General features: G+C 39.7%; 1 long non-coding RNA gene across 1 annotated transcript in view; it reads right to left on the reverse strand.

The window, feature by feature from the left end:
• Nucleotides 1-20,706, reverse strand: part of LOC138811780 (uncharacterized) — a 61,404-nt gene that overhangs the window by 16,396 nt on the left and 24,302 nt on the right. The window contains exon 2 of the long non-coding RNA XR_011367497.1: nt 8,764-8,844. This is a non-coding gene — a long non-coding RNA (uncharacterized lncRNA). The remainder of the gene's footprint in view (nt 1-8,763; nt 8,845-20,706) is intronic.

Raw genomic sequence — 20,706 nt, forward strand, 5'->3', positions numbered from 1 at the left:
CTTGAACAAGGCCTGGACTATGTCCTGCCTTCTTTTTTGTTCAAAGCTAGCACTCTACTACTTGAGTCGCAGCTCTACTTCTAGCTTTTTGGTGGTTTAGTAGAGATAGAGTCTCACAGACATTCCTGACCAGACTGGCTTCAAACCTCAATCCTCCTGAGTAGCTAGGATATAAACTACCAGCACCCAGCTAGAAATTACAAACTATACCTCTGAAAGATTCTTTTAAAATAATTTTTCTGCTTTAATAACTTTATTTGGACTCAGTGGTAGAGCGCTTGCCTTGCATGCATGAGGCCCTGGGTTCGATTCCTCAGCACCACATAAGCAAAAAGAAAAAAGCCGGAAGTGGCGCTGTGGCTCAAGTGGTAGAGCGCTAGCCTTGAGCTGAAGAGCTGAGGGACAGCGCCCAGGCCCAGAGGTCAGGCCCCACGACCGGACCAAAAAAAAACAAAAAAAAAAAAAACTTTATGCAATACTAGGGGGTTTGGCATGAGAGCCTCAGGTTTACTAGGCAGTTGTTCTACCTCTGAGCCACGCCTGCAACCTTTTTATGCTGTAGGTACTGTCTTGCTTCCTGAGTTGGTGCACACCGGGATAGTAAACCTGTGTTTTGCTTCCTTCCATAGCTGGGCTGAAAGGTAAACATCATCACTTCCAACTCTTTTCTGTTGAGATGGAGTCACAAGAAATTTTTCTACCCAGACTGGCCTAGAACCCGGATCCTCCCAATCTCAGCCTCCCGCACAGCTGGGATGACAAATGTGAACAATCATATCCAGTACTGGTTGCAAAGGGGTCTCGTGTGTCTAAGGCTGGTAATCTCAGACTACCAAGTAGCTAGATGTTAGTCACCAATGCCTGGCTAATCAATAACTTTTTAAAAATAATTACGATAAAATAAAATACTAGGCCATGTGTGGAGACACATACTTATAATCTCAGCCCTCAGAGATTGAGGGAGGGTCTTGAATTTAAGGTCAACCTGGTTTACATAGCAAGTTTGAAGCCAGCCTGGAACACATTGTGAGACCTTGTCCAAAACAAAACAAAAATTTTTTTAAAACCTGACATTTATGTGGGAAATCCTATGTTATAGACTACTATCCCTGATCCCTGTCCACCAAATGTGCTCACAACCACTTAGTTAGTTAAAGATGCTTAAGATAGTTAAAAGATAGTTAAAGATGCTCCAAATACTTGTCCAAATACCCTATGGAAACATGGTACCATACCCTATAGAAACATAGGGTATGCCTTTCTCACAGAGAAGCACTGGAAAATTAACTGATACTCTCTTCAGAACAGCTAACAACCAAATTGAATTGTAGCCTGATTCTAAGCAGATATGAGGTAACCATCAGTGCCTTAATCCATTTCCAAGATTATAAAATCTGAAGTAGTATTATTTTCAAAGTGGTATGTAGCAAGCATAGACCATTTAAAAAATGACTGATATATGGACTCTACAAGTATCCTAAGTTAAAAGTGAGTTTTAGCCAGGCACCGGTGGTTCACACCTGTAATCCTAGCTACTCAGGAGGCTAAGATCTGAGGATCACAGTCCAAAGCCAGGCCAGGCAGGAAAGTCTAAGAGACTCTTATCTCCAATAAACCAGAAAAACTGGAAGTGGCACTCTGGCTCAAATGAGAGTGCTAGGCTTGAGCAAAGAGAAGCTCAAGGACAGTGCCCAGGCCCTGAGTTCTAGCCCCAACACTGGAAAAAAAAATTAAAAAGTCACTAAGTATTATGTGACAAATTTTATCAGATTAAGAAATAAATAACCCTTAATACTTGTGATCAGAAAACAGTGCCAAACACCCAGGTTTAGAGTGGTTAAATAACTTGAGCTAGGGTTCAAATCCAAGTGTTTTCAGACTCCTCACTAAGAGATATATTGTTCCAAGGCACACATAAGACAACTAGAAGAAGGAATTTTGAAAACAGGAAAGAACTTGTTTGAAAACTATGAAAACTATTAATACTCCACTAAAGTGCAACTATGAAAAGGTTATCAGTAAAAGTCTTTGTGACCCAAGGAAAACCAGTTTTGCATCCCAAGACTCTTATGTAACTGTATTTAAACTATGCACTTAAAAGTTCATATTACAAAAAAAAGTTCATACTACAAAGGGCTCAAATTAGATGAACTTATAAACTACATATTGCCTTCCACGATACTCAATTTTTAAACAATGCCAGCGAATTTAGTTTGTTGCTCTAAGAGCTGTTTCAATTTTAAGAATTACATACTTCCTGACAAAAGTTATCCAAAGTAATCAAATATTATCATTAATCAAATAGTATCATTCTACAGATTATACATTACAAAGAAGAAAGGTAACTTTATAATGGATTAGTCTAGCAGACAGAAATTTTAACTTACTGATGGGATTTAATATCACCATTAAAGGGATAAACTAACATCATGGGCCTTTAACAAGCTCAGGTGTACTAGAACATTAGTTTGCTATTTTTCCCCCTTTGGTTGTGGGACTTGAACTCAGGGCCTAGACACTGCCCCTGGGATATTTTGTTCAAAAAGCTGGCTATCTTCCACTTTGAGCCACAGTGCCATTACCAGTTTTCTGGTGGTTAACTGTAGATAAGAGTCTCATAGACTTTCCTGCCTGAGCTGGCTTTGAACCACAATCCTCAGATCTCAGCCTCTTGAATAGCTAGGATTACAGGTGTAAGACACTGGTTCCATTTCAATTAGCCAGTAAAATATCAGTCTGGAACATGAATCAAGTAAGCCAAGTTAAAGCATGAGGCTCTGAGTTCAAGCTCTACTAGTACTAACACACAAAGGAAGAGTGAAGGGATGATTTTAAAGGAAGAAAAATAGTTATAAGGTATTTGGTAACCAATGGCTGACACCTAGCTACCGAGAGTGAGATCTGAGAATTGCAGTTTAAAGCCAGCTGAGGCAGAAAAGTCCACAAGATTCTTACCCCCAATTACCAAAACAGGCAGAAGTGGAGCAATGGCTCCAGTAGTAGGGCACTCACCTTGAGCAAAAAAACTCAGGACAGCGCCCAGGCCTTGAGTTCAAGCCCTAGGACCTGCATACAAACAACACACACAAACCATTACCACTACCACCACACACACACCACACACACACACACCATACACACACATTTAAAAAAAAAAAGAAAAAAAAAGTATGTACAAAGTGCTGGGTGGAGTGATTCAAACCTGTAATCCTAGCTACTAGAGAAGCAGAGATTGTGGGATCAAAGTTCAACACCAAACCAGGCAGAATAGTTTATGAGACTCCATTTCAATCAATGGCTGAGAGCAGTGTACTCACCTGTCATTTCAGCGTCAAAGGGAAGCACAAATACAAGGTTCTCAGTCTAGGACAACCCAGACATAAAGTGAGTCCCTTGCTTGAAAATTACAAACACAATAAGGGGCAGATAAATAGCTCAAGAGGCAAAAGTGCCTGCTTATCTAGTACAAGGCCCTCATTCCAAATCTTCCGTACTAAGAGAAAAAAAGTGTTTACAGAAAATCATTTGTGGGTGCTAGAAATGTAACACTGGAGCATAGTAACAGTTTCCTAACTTTTCAACACAGATGAATTTGATAGTATGTAAGTTGTATCTCAATGAAGCTGTTCTCTCTTTTTTTTTTTTTGGTCGGTCGTGGGGCTTAACTCTGGGCCTGGGCGCTGTCCCTCAGCTCTTCAGCTCAAGGCGAGCGCTCTACCACTTGAGCTACAGCACCTCTTCCGGTTTTCTGGTGGTTTATTGGAGATAGGAGTCTCACGGTCTCTCCTGCCAGGGCTGGCTTTGAACCGAGATCCTCAGATCTCAGCCTCCTGAGTAGCTAGGATTACAGGCATGAGCCACCAGCGCCCGGCTGAAGCTGTTCTCTTAAAACTGGTATTTCCTAACCAAAGCAAAAAAGTTAATATATTAAACCATAAAAGTAGCCAAAATGGGCTGGGAAGGTGGCTCAGTGGTAGAGTGCTTGCCTTGCATGCCTGAGGCCCTGGGTTCAATTCCTCAGCACCACATAAGCAAAAAAAAAAAAGCCAGAAGTGGCGCTGTGGCTCAAGTGGTAGAGCACTAGCCTTGAGCTGAAGAGCTCAGGGACAGCACCCAGGCCCAGAGTTCAGGCCCCACGACTGGACCAAAAAAAAAGTAGCCAAAATGAAAAGCCACTATAATTCATTCAAACAGATATGAACATTTTTATAGATTAAAAAATATGCATGCATCCATTTCAGCTCTTGAAAGGTCAATATTATGTCTCTAGGTAATTCTACAGAATTACATACATAGAATTCTCAATCCACAATGAAAGTGCACTCCTTTAAGAGTTCCAAGGCAAGACTGAGAAACCTCTGCTGCGGTATAAAAAGGAATACTTCAACTTAATTTCATATAAGCTACAAGAGGGCTTAATTATTCTCATCCCACAATTAGATCCATGACTGAGGGACCCAGATATGGTATGAGAGAAAAACTTTAAAAGAACATTAAAGGGTAAAAAAAAAAAATCAAATTTATGATTGTTAGTGGTTCATGTCTGTAATCCTAACTATTCAGGAGGCTGAGATCTGAGGATTGTGGTTCAAAGCCAGCCTGGGCAGTGAAGTCTTATCTCCAATTAATCACCAGAAAACAGGAAATGAAACTGTGGTTCAAAGAGGTAGAGTGCTAGCCTTGAGCAAAAAAGCTCATATACAGGGCCCAGGCCCTGAGTTCAAAAAAAATGTTGATCATTTCTTTACAAATATGATGGCAGCCAGTCAAAATAGCCAAATGGTAAATTTTTTGGTTATCTGGGAAAAAATCAATTTGCACTGGTTCAGAGACTTTTGAAGAAGTTTCCCAAATAAGAGTACTTCATTTACTCCATTGCAGATACACAGATCAAGCAAAACTACACCTATAAACAACTTCAATTCACATCTGCTTTGAGCTCTAAAAATATTAACCTACTCTGACCTCCCTTGCACCAACTTCAGCAACCCCTGGGTCAAGAGTCTCAACTTCCCAAAACAGCACAGGTGTCTCTAATTTCAGATCTACTAGTCTCCTCCCTGACTTGGCTAAATCTCAAGCAAGCTCAGAAGACAAAAATCAAAAACTTACTCATGTAGGTATTTTTTCTCTATTTCCAGAGCAAGATACAAATGAAACACCATAAATCAATATATAATTCTATTTCCTCTAAGTGGCTATGTCAAAACATACAGATCTACACAAACTATCCACCTACATCTGAAAAAAACTGTATTATCAATGGACTGATATATTTCTATAAAAGAACACATGAAAATTTACTGTATCATGCCTAACCCCCAGGAGGCATTTAATAAATGTCTTCCTTTCTATTAATTCTTACAATATTTCTTTGTTGCTCCAATAAAAAAAAATAGAATGAAATTTCCTAATTTGACCACCCAGATCAGATCCTGAAAATTCAGGCTACCAGAAGATTCATTTGCAGAAGTTAAATTTTAATCTGCACTGGCCTACTCTCTTCCTATGTGGCAGTTTCAATTCCAAGTTCCTGCTCCTTCTGCGTCAGGAAGTAGCCCAATTGTTTTTCATTTTAGCAATGTATCAGAGAAGTCCCTGTTCTGTGTGACTGAGAGGAAGCAATCTCAAAACCCCATGCTGTTCTAAGTGCAGGGACAGCCTAAGTTCAAAGACTGAAATCAATCCATAGAACTCCATGTACAAGTTCACAGGATCCTGGTTGCAGAATTGTGAAGATTACTACTGTTCTATATATCAAGTTCATTGAAGGATCTAAGTCTCGTGCACCAATTAGCAGTGGGGTTGGAGGGTCTCAACATACTTCTGGTAATACAATACTACAACTATATGAACGAACAATAGCCCTTTCTTTTTTTTCTTTTTTTTTTTTCCCAGGGCTGAGGACCGAACCCAGGGCCTTGCGCACGCTGGGAAGGCGCCCTTCCGCTGGGCTAAACCCCCAGCCCCAGCCCTTTCTTTAACAGTGAATGTTCAGACAAATCAGTTTCTAGACCGATGTGATGCTGCAATTTTGAGCCCTTCTTAAACACATGTGACATAAGACAGATATATGAACCAGTCATATGTAATATGCTTTTGTTCAGGTCTTAGAGCTTAAGATAGTAACATAAACACTCTGCATCAAGTCAAATTCCAGTAATCACAGATGGCCAGATCCTGTCATCAATAACAAAATTTATAGTTTCAGTGATGACCTTAACCACTTACAAGATAAAACTCTTTGTTGCTTTTAGCCTACAGTTCATATAGGCTATAGAATCCTAAAGTAACCAGATTAGCTACTCATCACCCCAAATTGGTTTACATAATGACTCCAGTACAAGAACTTCTGCCCTTAAATGTTGTATCAGAGCTGGGCTAGCCTTGAGTAAAAAAGCTCAGAGACAGCGTGTAGGCCCTGAGTTCAAGCGCACACTCAGGCATGCACACATGCACATACACACAAACACACAAAGATTATATCAGAGAGACTAGAGTGCATGAGTGTGTGTCTGTATGGCTGGTGTGTGTGTGTGTGTGTGTGTGTGTGTGTGTATGTATGTGTGTGTGTGTGTGTGTGTGTGTGTGCTCATGATTCTGTTTTATGACCATCAAACTTTTAAACCAGTTACATTGTTTTTTCAGTAAAACATTTTTACATTTTTACAGTAAACATAGTTCATAACATTACACATGAACACTACACAAACTATGATGGCAGATCACTAATGGACCATGCAAAAAAAGAATTATTTCCCTAAACAAGATTCAAATTTATCTAGTCTAGATCAGCATAACTGAGATACTAACAAATACAGTAGAAAGGGAGACAGGGAACTACTTTGTTTACAATTCCCACAGATGAAATTCAATTTCATGACAACTATACCCTTCAATCACTAAAACATAAACAATAAATAAATAGACAGATAAATAAAATGTTCATGCAATATAAGCAGGTCTTGCAATTCTGAAAGGTATTCTCTTCATCACCACAACAGTGATTGGGCTGTCAATAGCAAAAAGGCCACAGAGATGGGAATTAAAAAATAGGTAACCAACTGGGTGCCTCACTCCTGTAATCCTAGCTACTCAGGAGGCTGAGATGAGGATCTCAGTTCAAAGCCAGCCCAGGCAGGAAAATCCATGAGACTCTTATCTCCAATAAACCACCAGAACACTGGAAGTGGCACTGTGACTAAAGTGGTAGAGCACTCGCCTTGAGCTGAAGAGCTGAAGGACAGCGCTCAGGCCCAGAGTTCAAGCCTCACAACTGATTAAAAAAAAAAAAAAAAAAAAAGTTAATTGTTCCCAGGTTTCCTTTTTTCTTTTTCTTTTTTATCTGAACAGGAATCATTTTTATAAAACTCTGTAGTCTGGGCTGGGAAGGTGGCTCATTGGTAGAGTGCTTTCCTTGAATGCATGAGGCCCTGGGTTGATTCCTGAGCACCACATAAACAGCAAAAGCCAGAAGTGGCTATGTGGCTCAAGTAGTAGAGTGCTAGCCTTGAGCTGAAGAGCTGAGGGACAGAGCCCAGGCCCAGAGTTTAAGATCCACAACTGACAAAAAACAACAACAACAACAAAAAACCTCTGTAGTCTCCAGACCTAACAATGCCTTGCACTGTTCAATATATTGTTAACTAAAGAGCTAACTGACTCAATTTCACAAACATTAGAATTCTTTTTCTCTTAGGGCATTGAAAACTATTGGGTTTATCAAAATCTAATGCATGCCAGGATGCTGGTGGCTCACACCTCTAATCCTAGCTATGCAGGGAGGCTGAGATCTGAGGACACAGTCCAAAGCCAGCCTAGACAGGAAAGTCTGGGAAACTCTTATCTCCAATTAACCACCAGAAAACCGGAAATGGAACTGTGGTTCAAGTGGTAGAGCACTTAGCCAGGCGCTGGTGGCTCACGCCTGTAATCCTAGCTACTCAGGAGGCTGAGATCTGAGGATCGCGGTTCAAAGCCAGCCCGGGCAGGAGAGACTGTGAGACTCCTATCTCCAATAAACCACCAGAAAACCGAAGTGGCGCTGTAGCTCAAGTGGTAGAGCGCTCGCCTTGAGCAGAAGAGCTGAGGGACAGCGCCCAGGCCCAGAGTTCAAGCCCCACGACCAAAAAAAAAAACAAATTAATTAATTAATTTAAAAAGCTCATCTTTATCCATTCCAATATGAATATAATGAGTATTTATGAGACATATATATATATATATATATATGATAAACTAAGTTAGATGATAGGTTAAATCTTGTATCCGATAACCTTTTCATTAAAATGGAGCTACTGCTTTGTTTGTAGACTATCCATATGCATTTACAATGGCAGCAGTAATGGATACTAGAGGTCACAAATTCAGCAGCCAATAACAAATCCAAAGTTTATTTTCAAAAACTTTGCAAAAACTTTGCATATGATAACAGCTTCAGAAGTAAAACTGCAGCCCTTTTCCCTGCAGATGGGAAAAGAGTGCCAAAGGAGCAAACCCTCTCCTGACTCTGCTCTTGGCATAGCTTAGAGCAGAGGAGAAATGTGCAGGGCCAGCAAGAGCCTCAAGGTAAATCTGTCACCCAGGGCAAGAGGCATTTTGGATATCTATACTACTCAAGGCTTAACTATTACTTTTATACATGCCCATGTTCGTTTAAAACACAATCTGTGGTTTGGAACTTAAAAAATGTTCTAACTGCTAGTCTGTCCACATATTAATCAAATCTGCCAAGTTTGAACATGCCAAGCTTAAAATACTCACCAGATCTTCTACAAAGGGATGAGCTCAATCTTTTATTCTCAGGAAAAGGAACTCAGAGGAGCAGCGTTATTTTAATGAATGCTATAACAGAAAAGAAAAAAAAAAATCAATTCCTAAATAGTGATGTTTCACTTAAAATATATTTGAAAAAATTCCTAAGCCAAACATTAGTGGCTCACATGGTTCGAAGCCAGCCCAGGCAGGAAAGCTATGAGACTCTTTTATCTCCAATTAACTGCCAAAAAAAGCAGGAAGTAGAGCCATGGTTCAAGGGGTAGAGAGATAGCCTTGAGTATAAAGGCTCAGGGACAGTGTCCAGGCTGAGTTCAAGTCCCAGGACCAGCACACACAAAAAAAACACTTATACATATTCTTATTATTTATATATATGTGCATATATATTTACATACATAGTAATAAGAAAAGCTAGGCCAGGCACCAGTGACTCATGCCTGTAATCCCAACTATTCAGGAGGCTGAGATCTGAGGATCGTGGTTCAAAGCTAGCTCAGATAGGAAAGTCCCTGAGACTACAGGGACTTTAACCACCAGAAAATCGGAAGTGGCACTATGGATCAAAGTGATAGAGAGCTAGCCTCGATCAAAAAAGCTTAGGAACAGCACCTAGGCCCTGAGTTCAAGCCCCATAACCAACAAAAGAAAAGAAAAGAAAAGAAAAGCTAATGGCAGATTTCTTACATTAATTTCAAAAGAATACCTTGGATTTTATTTCCGCATTGTTAGGGAATATATTTTGTCTTTTTTTTTTCTTTTTGGTACTGGGGATCGAACCCAGGACGTTGCACTTGCTAGGCAAGCACTTTGCCACTGAGCTACATCCCAGCCCAGGGAATATATTTTGAAACTCATTTCTATATGAGGCCATCTTATAAAAAGGTTGTCTTAACTTTATAATAAGAATTCTTCTTCTTTTTTTTGGGGGGGGGGTCTGGTCGTGGGGCCTGAACTCTGGGCCTGGGCGCTGTCCCTCAGCTCTTCAGCTCAAGGCTAGCGCTCTACCACTTGAGCCACAGCGCCACTTCCGGCTTTTTTCTTTTTGCTTATGTGGTACTGAGGAATCGAACCCAGGGCCTCAGGCATGCAAGGCAAGCGCTCTACCACTGAGCCACCTTCCCAGCCCCAAGAATTCTATTTTTATACGAAAAGTAATGTAAGTTATTTTAGTGTTGTATTTTTATCTGCTTTAGAAAACCAACAGTAAAACTTGGCACGATTAAACTTTTATAACTAGAACCTCAGAATCTAACATATCAAATCTCTTCATTTTCATCTGAGGAACTTAATTCTCTGGGGATTAGTTCAGTGATTTGGTAACAGAAAAAAAAAAAAAATCTGGGATCAGCTGCACAGTTTTACCAAAACAGCAATTGTTTTAGAAATTATAGCAGAAAAAAAAAAAAGCTTAAATATCCATTCCGTAAGCAGATATGACTTCAAGATTTAGAAATACTATCCCTTACAAACAAGAGTAGTAGGACTGGAGATGGCTCAGTGGTAGAGTGATTGCCTGGCATGCCTGCTCTGGGTTCAGTCCCCGGCACCAACAACAAAACCAGACCAATTATTTTCAATGCTTGTGGCTCCATTCATTTTATATAGGATCTCTACTGCAATTCAGCTTTAAATAGTTTTTCTTCATTCCAAAGGAGGTGAGTATAAATATTACAATCCACAATGATATCCTCATCTTCTAAAAAAACACATTTCTCATAAAAATAAGTAATTTCATAGAAGAATTTAAAATCTTTCAAATTCTAAAAGAGTTCTGGATACACTTCAATGACAGACTGCCACAGAGGCACTAGGTCTAATACTGAACACTCCAATATAAATTATATACAGGGGGCTGGGAAGTTGGCTCAGTGGTAGAGTGATTGCCTCCCATGCATGAGGCCCTAGGTTTGATTCCTCAGCACCACATAAGCAGAAAAAGCTGGAAGTGGCGCTGTGGCTCAAGTGGTAGGGTAGCCTTGAGCTGAAGAGCTGAGGGACAGCGCCCAGGCCCAGAGTTCAGGTCCTGTGACTGACAAAAAAAAAAATAATAATAAATTATATATAGGAAGTAGCACTGTAGCTCAAAGTGATAAAGGACTAGCTTTGAGCAAAAGAGCTCAGGGACATCCCTGAGCACTAGCTAGAGCACAAGCGTTGAACACAAAGAGGCTCAGAGACAGCGCCCAGGCCCTGAGTTCAAGCCCCATGACCAACAAACAAAAATTTTTTAATTTAAAAAAATTTTAATTACATATATGTATATAGAGACACACATCTATCTATCTATCTAAAATGTTTGAACATGCATATTTTTCTCTCTCAGTCTTAAACAATAAAATACTTCAACTATTTACATAGCAGCTACATTGCTTTAGGCACTGTAAGAAATCCATGGATGAGTTAAGGTGTGGGGAGGATTACATAGATGGCATGCAAATACTAAACATTTTTGTTTTTGTTTTTTGTTGGTTGTGGTGCTTGAACTCAGGACCTAGGCACTGTTCCTGAGCCTCTATGTGCTCAAGGCTAGTGCTCTACCACTTGAGCCACTGCGCAATTTCCAGCTTTTCAGTGATTAATCGGAGGTAAGAATCCCACAAGGACTTTTCTGCCCTGGCTGGCTTTGAACCACAATCCCTAGATCTCAGCCTCCTGAGTAGCTAGGATTACAGGTGTGAGTCATCCAGTGCCCCACCTATTAAGCCATTTTAATAAGAGACTGAAGAATCAGCACACTTTTTTTTTTTGTATCCAGTGATACTAATCCCTATAAATACCAATGGATAACTGTTAATTCAATATATGTAAATTGTAAAGGAAAAGTCACTTTATAATTTTCAATTATTTGACCTATTATTTCATATGGCTCTCCTAATCTGTAAAGTATCTATAGAGATATGAAAAAAAATTACAACTTGAATCTCAGGGAAGAGCCATTTGCCTACCAGTAGACTAGTAAGAGGAGAAAGGACCCAGGATATCTTAAAACTGACTTGAGCACTTTGTAACTAATTTTTTTTTATTTTTTTTTATTTTTTTGGTGCTAGTCCTACAGCTGTGCCTGAGCTTTTTTGTTCAAGGCTAGAACGTTACCACTTGAGCCACAGCTCCACTACAAGCTCTTCAACTAGAGATTAGTCTCATGGACTTTCTTGCCCAATCAGGCTTCCAGGATCCTCAGATATCAGCCTCCAGAGTATAGTGTTACCAGCATGATCCACACGAGCCCAGCTTTGTAGTGAATCCTGAATGAATATATTGATGCTTGCTTTAAAAAATATATATATTCTTGTTGGTCATAGGGCTTAAACACAAGGTCTGGGTACTGTCCCTGAGCTCTTTTGCTTAAGGCTAGCGCTCTACCACTTTGAGCTTCTGGTTTTCTGGCAGTTAATTGGAGGTAAGAGTCTTACAGACTTTCCTGCCTTGCTAGCTTTGAACCATGATCCTCAGATCTCACCCTCTGGGATAGCTAAGATTACAAGCGTGAGCCACCAACCCCTGGCACCTGCTTTTTTTAGACAGAATAAAATAGTTTCCTTTACTCTTCCCATAATAAAGTAATTTAATGTTTAAAACTGGTAAAATGCAGCAGGCACCAGTGGCTCACACCTGCAATCCTAGCTATTCAGGAGATCTGAGGATAGCGGTTCAAAGCCAGCCCAGGCAGGAAAGTCCATGAGACTCTTATCTCCAATAAGCCACCAGAAAACTGGAAGTGGCACTGTGGCAAGTGGTAGATCACTAGCCTTGAGCTGAAGAGCTATGGGACAGCTCCCAGACCCAGAGTTCAAGCCCCACAACTGACCAAAAATAAACAAACAGAAACTGGTAAAATGCATTGTCCAAAATAAAATGTATGTACTCATTATATGACTTACATAACTGTAACCCCTCTGTATATTACCTTTATAATGATGCTTTTTTAAAAAAAGAAAACACTGTTAAAATTTTTTAAAGTACATGTGGTGACACAGGCTTGCAATACCAGATACAAGGGTGGGAGAGAGGAGGATCAAAGTTTGTAATCAGGATAGGAAAAAAAAAATCCTAGTGGGACTATCTCAAAACAGCAAACCAGGCAGGGTGGCACAAGTCTATAATCCGAGCTACTTCATAAGAGGATTGTTGACCAAAACTTTGTCCTGGGAAAAAGCATGAAGGCACATCTAGACAATATAGTAAAGCTAAAAGGGCAGGAGGCATGGCTCAACCAATAGAGCACTTGCCTAGCAAGTATGAGGCACTAAGATCAAACCTCAGGACTGAAGAAATGAATGAATTAATCAATCAATCAAACAAACAAACAAACATAATAAGGTATACACTGAAAAGTAGGTCTCTTTTCTATCAAAGGAACCTTACCATAATAAACAATGTTCAAGTTTCTGTAATTTAACTTTCTATATTTTGGTGCCAGTCCTGGGTACCACTTGAGCCACAATTTCACTCCTGGCTTTTTTTGGTAACTGGAGATAAGAGTTTCATGGACTTTCTTGTACGGGATGGTTTCGAACCATGATCCTCAAATCTCAGCCTCCTAAGTATCTAGGATTATATGCGTGAGCCACTGGCACCCAGCTAAGAAGCTCAGGGATACAGCCTAGGTCTAGAGTTCAAGCCCCAGGACCAGAAAAAAACAAAAAATCCTAGCTATTCAGGAGGCTGAGATCTGAGGAGAACAGTTGGAAGCCATACTGGTAGGAAAGTCAATGAGACTCTCATCTCCAATTAACCACCACAAAACCAGAAGTGGAACACTAGCTTTGAACTTAAAAGCTAGTCCCTGGTTCAAGCCCATGACTAACAAAATAAATAAATAAATAAATAACCCACAACACATAAAGAAATCAATACTACTACACTTCTAAGTATCTACGTATCTACTGCAGATCTTAGAAAAAAAGTACCTACTACAAATCTGCAGAAAGGGGAAACAACTAATTCACTTTTGGTTTTGTGTATGTTGAGTTTTAGAGAATGGTTTTCCAACTTTCCCAGTAAGACAGGTCATTGAAATAGTATTTTTAATACTTTTTTTCTTTCTTCCTTGGTGGGGGGAGGGGTGTGTGTGTGTGTGTGTATGTGTGTGTGTGTGTGTTGCTAAGCATGGATCCCAAGACCTTGTACATGTGTGTACATGTGTATGTGTGTGTGTGTTGCTAAGCATGGATACCAAGACCTTGTACATGCTAAGCAGAATAATAAAATAGAAAGAGTTCCTGGCGGAAGTGGCGCTGTAGCTCAAGTGGTAGAGCGCTCGCCTTGAGCTGAAGAGCTGAGGGACAGCGCCCAGGCCCAGAGTTCAAGCCCCACGACCGACAAAAAAAAAAAAAAAAAAAAATTCCAAAAAAAAAAGGGCTGGGATGTAGCTCAGTGGCAAAGCGCTTGCCTAGCAAGTGCAACGTCCTGGGTTTGATCCCCAGTACCAAAAAAGAAAAGACAAAAAAAATACAGTTAAAAAAAAAAGAAAGAGTTCCTGGCATCTGTTACCAGCACTGTATTCATCCAGATAACTACAGGATTCCAGTGATCCTAGTAATGATCAACTTCAGTCTGACATTCTACTCTTATTCTAAAAACACTTTTTTTTTCTCTCCTTTGTTTCCTGGAATATCACCAAAGAAGAGAATGATCCTGAGTCTGAAAACAAACAGAGCATCTAGAAAATGAAACAATATAGAGAGTAATCTATCCAAAAGTACCACCATTACCACATTCTGGGTCAAGCCATTGGAGAAAGAGCAAAATCACATCATCTCAGTGTTGGGAAAGGATTATCATATGTCAACAAATATTTTCCAAGTGGCCACGTTAGATACTAAGGCTACACAAATTATGACCAAATCCCTATTCAGGGCATTGTATGCTAAATACTCTAATAAGGAATTAATTATGGATTATGCAGTATAGAAGAAGGAATAAAAGGGTTGGTTGTTTGTTTTTTTTCAAAACAAACTGTCATGACTTGAAATCACGACATCCATTATCTCCCACCAATCATTTTTTTTTGTCATTTGAATAGAATTCTTTTTATTTTTTTATTTTTTTTAATTTAATTTTATTTTATTTGTGAACATACTGTACAGAGGAGTTAAATTACATGGGCAGGATAATGCGTACATTTCTTACCAAGCATTGCAGCCTCCTCCTTTGTTTACCCTTCACATCCCTTCCCAGCCTCCCCCCTCCCCCCCAATCCCAATCCTTCTCCTTCCCCCCCTTCCCCCCTCCCACCAATCATTTGTACAAAAGACTTGTGCTAATTCAAGATAATAAGAAAGAAGGGCTACAACAGTCCTAAAAGGGCTAGGATTTGTAGCCTCTTAGATGCAAGAACTTGTTCTCCTCTGATTGGCTTAAAAATAAAAAGAGCTGGAGCCAAAACTTAGTGGAGCACCTACTAGGAAGCACAAAGTCCTGAGTTCAAACTCTAGTACTGCCCACCCAAAAAGTGCTTATGATCATTCTGTTCCTCCACATTTTTTTCCACACAAATCACAGGAAACCACTGTACTAGTCCAACTCAGTGCCAATCTCTAAATTTTACAAGATAATAAATACTTAACCTTTAAAAAATCTGTTCAAAGAAAACAGCCCCTGCATTTCCCTTCCTAAGGAAAACATCATAGGCAATTTGCAGAGGTTTAAGTAACAAGTTGAACAGAATAAAACAAGCCAAGCTACATAACTTTTCCTTTGGCCTAAGTTCTAGTATCTCCCCCCCACCCATCCCCCGCCCTCATTCTCTTGCTCTGCCAGCTCTCTTGCTCTCTCCTCTCTTCTTTCTCTCCTCTCTTTCTCCCTTTTTCCTCCCCAAGAATTGGAAGTCTTTCTAGCTCTGAGAAATGTCCCCTCTCCCCCCAGTCCTGAGGCTTGAACTCAGGGCCTGGGCTTTTGTGCTCAAGGCTACCACTGGAGCCACAACTTCACTTCCAGCTTTTTTAGTTGTTAATTGGAAATAAGAATTTGATGGACTTTCTTGCCTAGGCAGGATTTGAACTGTGATGCTCAGATCTCAGCCTCCTGAGTATCTAGGATTACAGGCATGAACCACCAGTGCCCAAGCTTAGCTCTGCGACTTTTACCTTATAACTAACTCTAGCTTCCTTCTCCACCACTACCCACCAAGCCTATTATGACTCTAAAGAACCTACCCACAAGAACTACAGGAATTTACTAATCCACAAACCCTCTTTTATTGTTACTTTCTAGACAAAAGCCTCTAACTTACAATGTCAAAAAAATTTCATTTGGGCTGGGAAGGTGGCTCAGTGGCAGAGCGCTTGCCTTGCATGCCTGAGGCCCTGGGTTCCATTCCTCAGCACCACATAAGCAAAAAGAAAAATACCGGAAGTGGCGCTGTGGCTCAAGTAGTAGAGCGCTAGCCTTGAGCTGAAGAGCTGAGGGATAGCGCCCAGGCCCAGAGTTCAGGCCCCACTACTGGACCAAAAAAAAAAAAATTTCTTTATGTATCTCCAAAGGGAAAATTTTACCTTTGACAGTTCTTTACTTATCTCTCCACCCAATTAGAAACATACTTTAATCACCAGAGCACATCCTAGCAAACTGCTGCTGTTTCAACAATTATAATAGTGTATATGCTTTCAATAGTGAGTCAGCCTTAGGAGTGGTTTATGCATGGAAATTCACAAGCTGGCATGTACACTTAGATTCAAGAAGACAAATGGAATTTCTGTGTCAGATTTTTCCAAGAGTTAACTAGTTTTTAAATTGATTATATCTTTCCAAAGTATTTACAGATGAAATGGTATAACGTCTGGGGTTTGTTTTGAAATACTGAAGAGGAAAAGAAGGAATAAAGTTGGTGGGAGATGGGAAGGGATGAGAAGGGGAAACAAAGGAGAAGGCAACAATGCTTGATAAGAAATGTACTCATTACCTTGCCCATGTAATTGTAACCCCTCTGTATGGTATTTTCACAATAAGAAAAAAAGAATGAAAAATAAAAAATAAAAAAAGAAGGAATAAAGTTAAATAAGATTGGTAATGTGTTAAGAATTTTTGAAACTAGTGATAGGTTCTAAGTGGTTCATTACATTAATCTATTTTTATATTTGTTTGAAATATCCCAAAATAAAGGTTAACATTTTTACTAATGTCATGATCTAGCAAACTTAAAAAAAACAGATGAAGGGCTAAGCATAGTAGTTTCACACCTGTAATCCCAGCTGCCTAGAAGACAGGTTGGGAGGATCAAAGTTGAAGGCCAACCCAGGCAAAAAGTGAAGCCTCAACTCAACAAAAAAGCTATGTATAATAGTGTGAACATCTGTAAGATCCCATCTACCTCGAGGTGCAGGCAGGTGGATAATAGCTCATTTGGGCTGGCTGGTATGAAAAAATATGAGACCCTATTTGTAAAATAACTAAAGCAAAAAGGGCTGGGTGTTATTTCTTAGCATATATCTCAATTCTAACAGTTATTCTTCACTGAGCAAGTATTTATTTATTGAGCACAAGTACCATGGGAACAAAATTACTAAGCACCAGTCGGAGTGCTACAGACATGATAATTAACTACATTCTCCCTCTTTCTCTCTCTCTCTCTGGCAATCTGTAGTGGCAAATGGGGAATGTACATAGCATCCTAGAACAAATCCAACTATTATCAGTCCAACTCAGCCAACTATTTATTACCAATTTAGAAAAAAAGAAACCTAGAAAGGTACAAATAATTCAATTTAGATGTTAAATTCTAAAAATACTCAACCTGGGAGTTGAGCAGATCATTTCTTTTTTACCTAAGTTAATTTATATTGTTTTGTAGATTATCAGACCATCAAGTCCATGCCTATGTATACCTTGTAAGTGAATGTATTCATTTTCATATAAAGCAGAAAATAGCAAACCAGGGCTGGGAAGGTGGCTCAGTGGTAGAGTGCTTGCCTTGCATGCATGAGGCCCTGGGTTCGATTCCTTAGCACCACATAAAAGAAAAAGCCAGAAGTGGTGCTGTGCCTCAAGTGGTAGAGTGCTACCCTTGAGCTAAAGAGCTCAGGGACAGCGCCCAGACCCAGAGTTCAAGCCCCACGACTGACCAAAAAAAAAAAAAAAAGAAAATAGCAAACCATCCTCCATTCAGCAGATATTTTAATATATATTATGTGCTAAATAGAAAGCATAAATATCTAGTCTCATAGGATTTATAAACTAAGAACATAGGAAGACAGAAATCAGCAGAAAGCTGATTACCAATTCTCCAAGTTATAAAGGAAACAAGGAACCTTAGGACAAAAAAAAAAAAGCCTACATTTTTTAGATATAGTGATAAGGAAAACTGAAAGAACTGTGGTAAGACTACTGGATGATGGTAGCAAAACCAGAGAGGAAAGACAAGGAAGGCTAGATAAGGGAGGGAGATTGAAAAGATATAGCATGCAATGCACTCGCAGGTCCTCTGAAGAAATCTACTATTCTGAATACAAAGAAAAAACTTTGAAGATGAAGTAGACAAGTGATGTAATTCTGTTTATGTTTTTAAGGCTATTCCTGTTATTCTGGAGAGAATGGATTGAAAAAAAATGTTTACAAAAAAATTATATTAGTAAAACCAGAACACTGAGATGATTCATTTTTTATCGGTAGTGGGGCTTGAGCTCAAGGCCTAGGTACTCTCCCTGAGCTCTTTTTGCTCAAGGCTAGCACTCTATCACTTTGAGCCACAATACCATTTCCGGTTTTCTGGGGGTTAACAAGACACAAGTGTCTCAAAGACTTTCCCGCCTCTGCTGGCTTGGAACCTGGATCCTCAGATCTCAACCTCCTGAGTAGCTAGGATTGCAGGCATGAACTTCGGGGGTCCAGACCAAAGGTGATTTTAATCAACAACAACAACAACAAAAATCACCTCTACACTCCATTACCAACCTAAAATAGTTTAAATAGCAAGTCCAGGCTTCAACTACAGTTTTATGTAGCTCTGTGTTGTCTTATTTGTTTGTTTGCTTTTAATGCTTACAACCAATGGTCCTGACCTCTGAGGAGGTCTCTGGGCAGCTACAAGAAGCCCACATATCTGGGGGTTAGCATTCTTCTCATTCTCCAATTGCCAGAGTCAGATTCATTTTCATTTACTCATTTAGTCCATAATCAGCTTCTTGACTGAAAGGAACAGAGTAGGGGACTTCCTCAAGCATTTTAAGAGACAATAAACTTTACTGAACATTTGATAAAGAATGTGATTGCATAACCTTTCTTGCTTCTGCCAACTACGTTCCAGGAGGACAATCTACTATGAAAGCAATTCTAATATTCTTGTCTGAATTTGCCAGATCTCAGAAAACTGCCCAAAGCAAACTTATTTAGTTCCTTCCTCCACTTCCCTTTGGTGTTGGTCCTGGGGCTTGAATTCGAGGCGTAGGCAGTATCCCAGAGTTTTATTTGTTGCTCAAGGCTAGTTCTCTACCACTTGAGCCACAGGTCTACTTCCAGCTTTATTAGTGATTAAGTAGAGACGAAAATCTCACCGACTTTCTTGATCTAACTGGCTTCAAACCACAATGCTCAAAGCTCAGCTTTCTGAGAAGCTATGATTATAGGTATGAGCCACCAGCGTCCAACTAATTCCATATATTTTTTAATGTGTTTTTCATTCTAAAGTCTGGAAAAGAAAAAAATTTCTACAATCAATTCAAAAATTCATACAGAGCATGAAAGATCCTAAATAGCAAAAGCAATCCTGAGTAAAAAGAGCAACACTGTGGGTATCTCAATACTGGACTTCAAATCATACTACAGAGCCAGAGCAGCAAAAATAACATGGCACTGGCACAAAAAAAACTGAAGACCAATGGAACAGAATAGAAAATCCAGGAATAAAACTATATATGCTCCTACAGCCATCTAATTTTCAACAAGGAGCCAAAAACATACACAGGAGAAAAACTAATCTCTTCAAAAAATGGTGCCGGGGAAACTGGTTCTCTACTTGCTGGAAACTGAAACACTTAATCCCTATCTCTCACTCTATTAAAAAAAAAAAAAAATCAACTCCAGATGGATCACAGAACTCAAAGTAAGGCCAAAGACTTTAAATCCACTATAAGAAAACACAGGGGAAACTGAAAGTTACAGGCACCAATTGCTCAGAAAACAAGAAGTGACAAATGAGACTACTCATATTAACAAGTTTCTGCGCAGCAAAAAAAAAAAAAGAACGAAAGAAACAAAAACAGAAGGAGGAGGAGGAAGAGAAAAGGGAGGAGGAGGAGGAAGAGGAGGAGAAAAAAAACAGGGAAGAAGGAGGAGGAGGGGAAGAAGAGGAGGAGGTGAAATCTTCACTAGCCATTTAACAGATAAAGCATTACTATCCAGACTGTACACAAAGCTCAAAAAACTGAACAGCAAGCCAGGTACCAGTGGTAACACCTATACCCCTAGCTACTCAAAAGTTGTAATCTGGAGAATATAGTTCAAAGCCCATCCAGGAACATAAGTCTTTTAAATTTCATCTCCAAAATAATCAGAAAAAAGCAGGGCTGGAGGCACAGCTCAAGTGGTACACCACCAGTCAAACAAGCAAGCCAAGCAAGTACAAAGCCTTGAGTTCAAACCCAATACTGGTAAGAAAAAATAAATATCAAAAGAACAAATAATCCATCCTGGTGATCAGGGTTCGAAGCCAGTTTGGGGAGGAAACTCTATGAGACTCTTCTTAACTACTCAAAAAAAGTCTGAAGTAGGGCTGGGAAGATGGGTCAGTGGAAGAATGCTTGCCTTGCATGCATGAGGCCCTGGGTTCGATTCCTCAGCACCACATAAGCAGAAAAAAACCAAAGTGGTGCTGTGGCCCAACTGGTAGAGCACTCACATTCACCCTGAGCAAAATTAATTCAGGAACAGCACCCAGGCCGAGTTCAAGCCTCAGGAATAGCACACACACACACAAAAAAAAGAGTAATGTGA

This window comes from Dipodomys merriami, unplaced genomic scaffold, assembly GCF_024711535.1.
Source record: "Dipodomys merriami isolate MVZ:Mamm:240054 unplaced genomic scaffold, mDipMer1.0.p SCAF_55, whole genome shotgun sequence".
Taxonomy (NCBI): Eukaryota; Metazoa; Chordata; class Mammalia; order Rodentia; family Heteromyidae; genus Dipodomys; species Dipodomys merriami.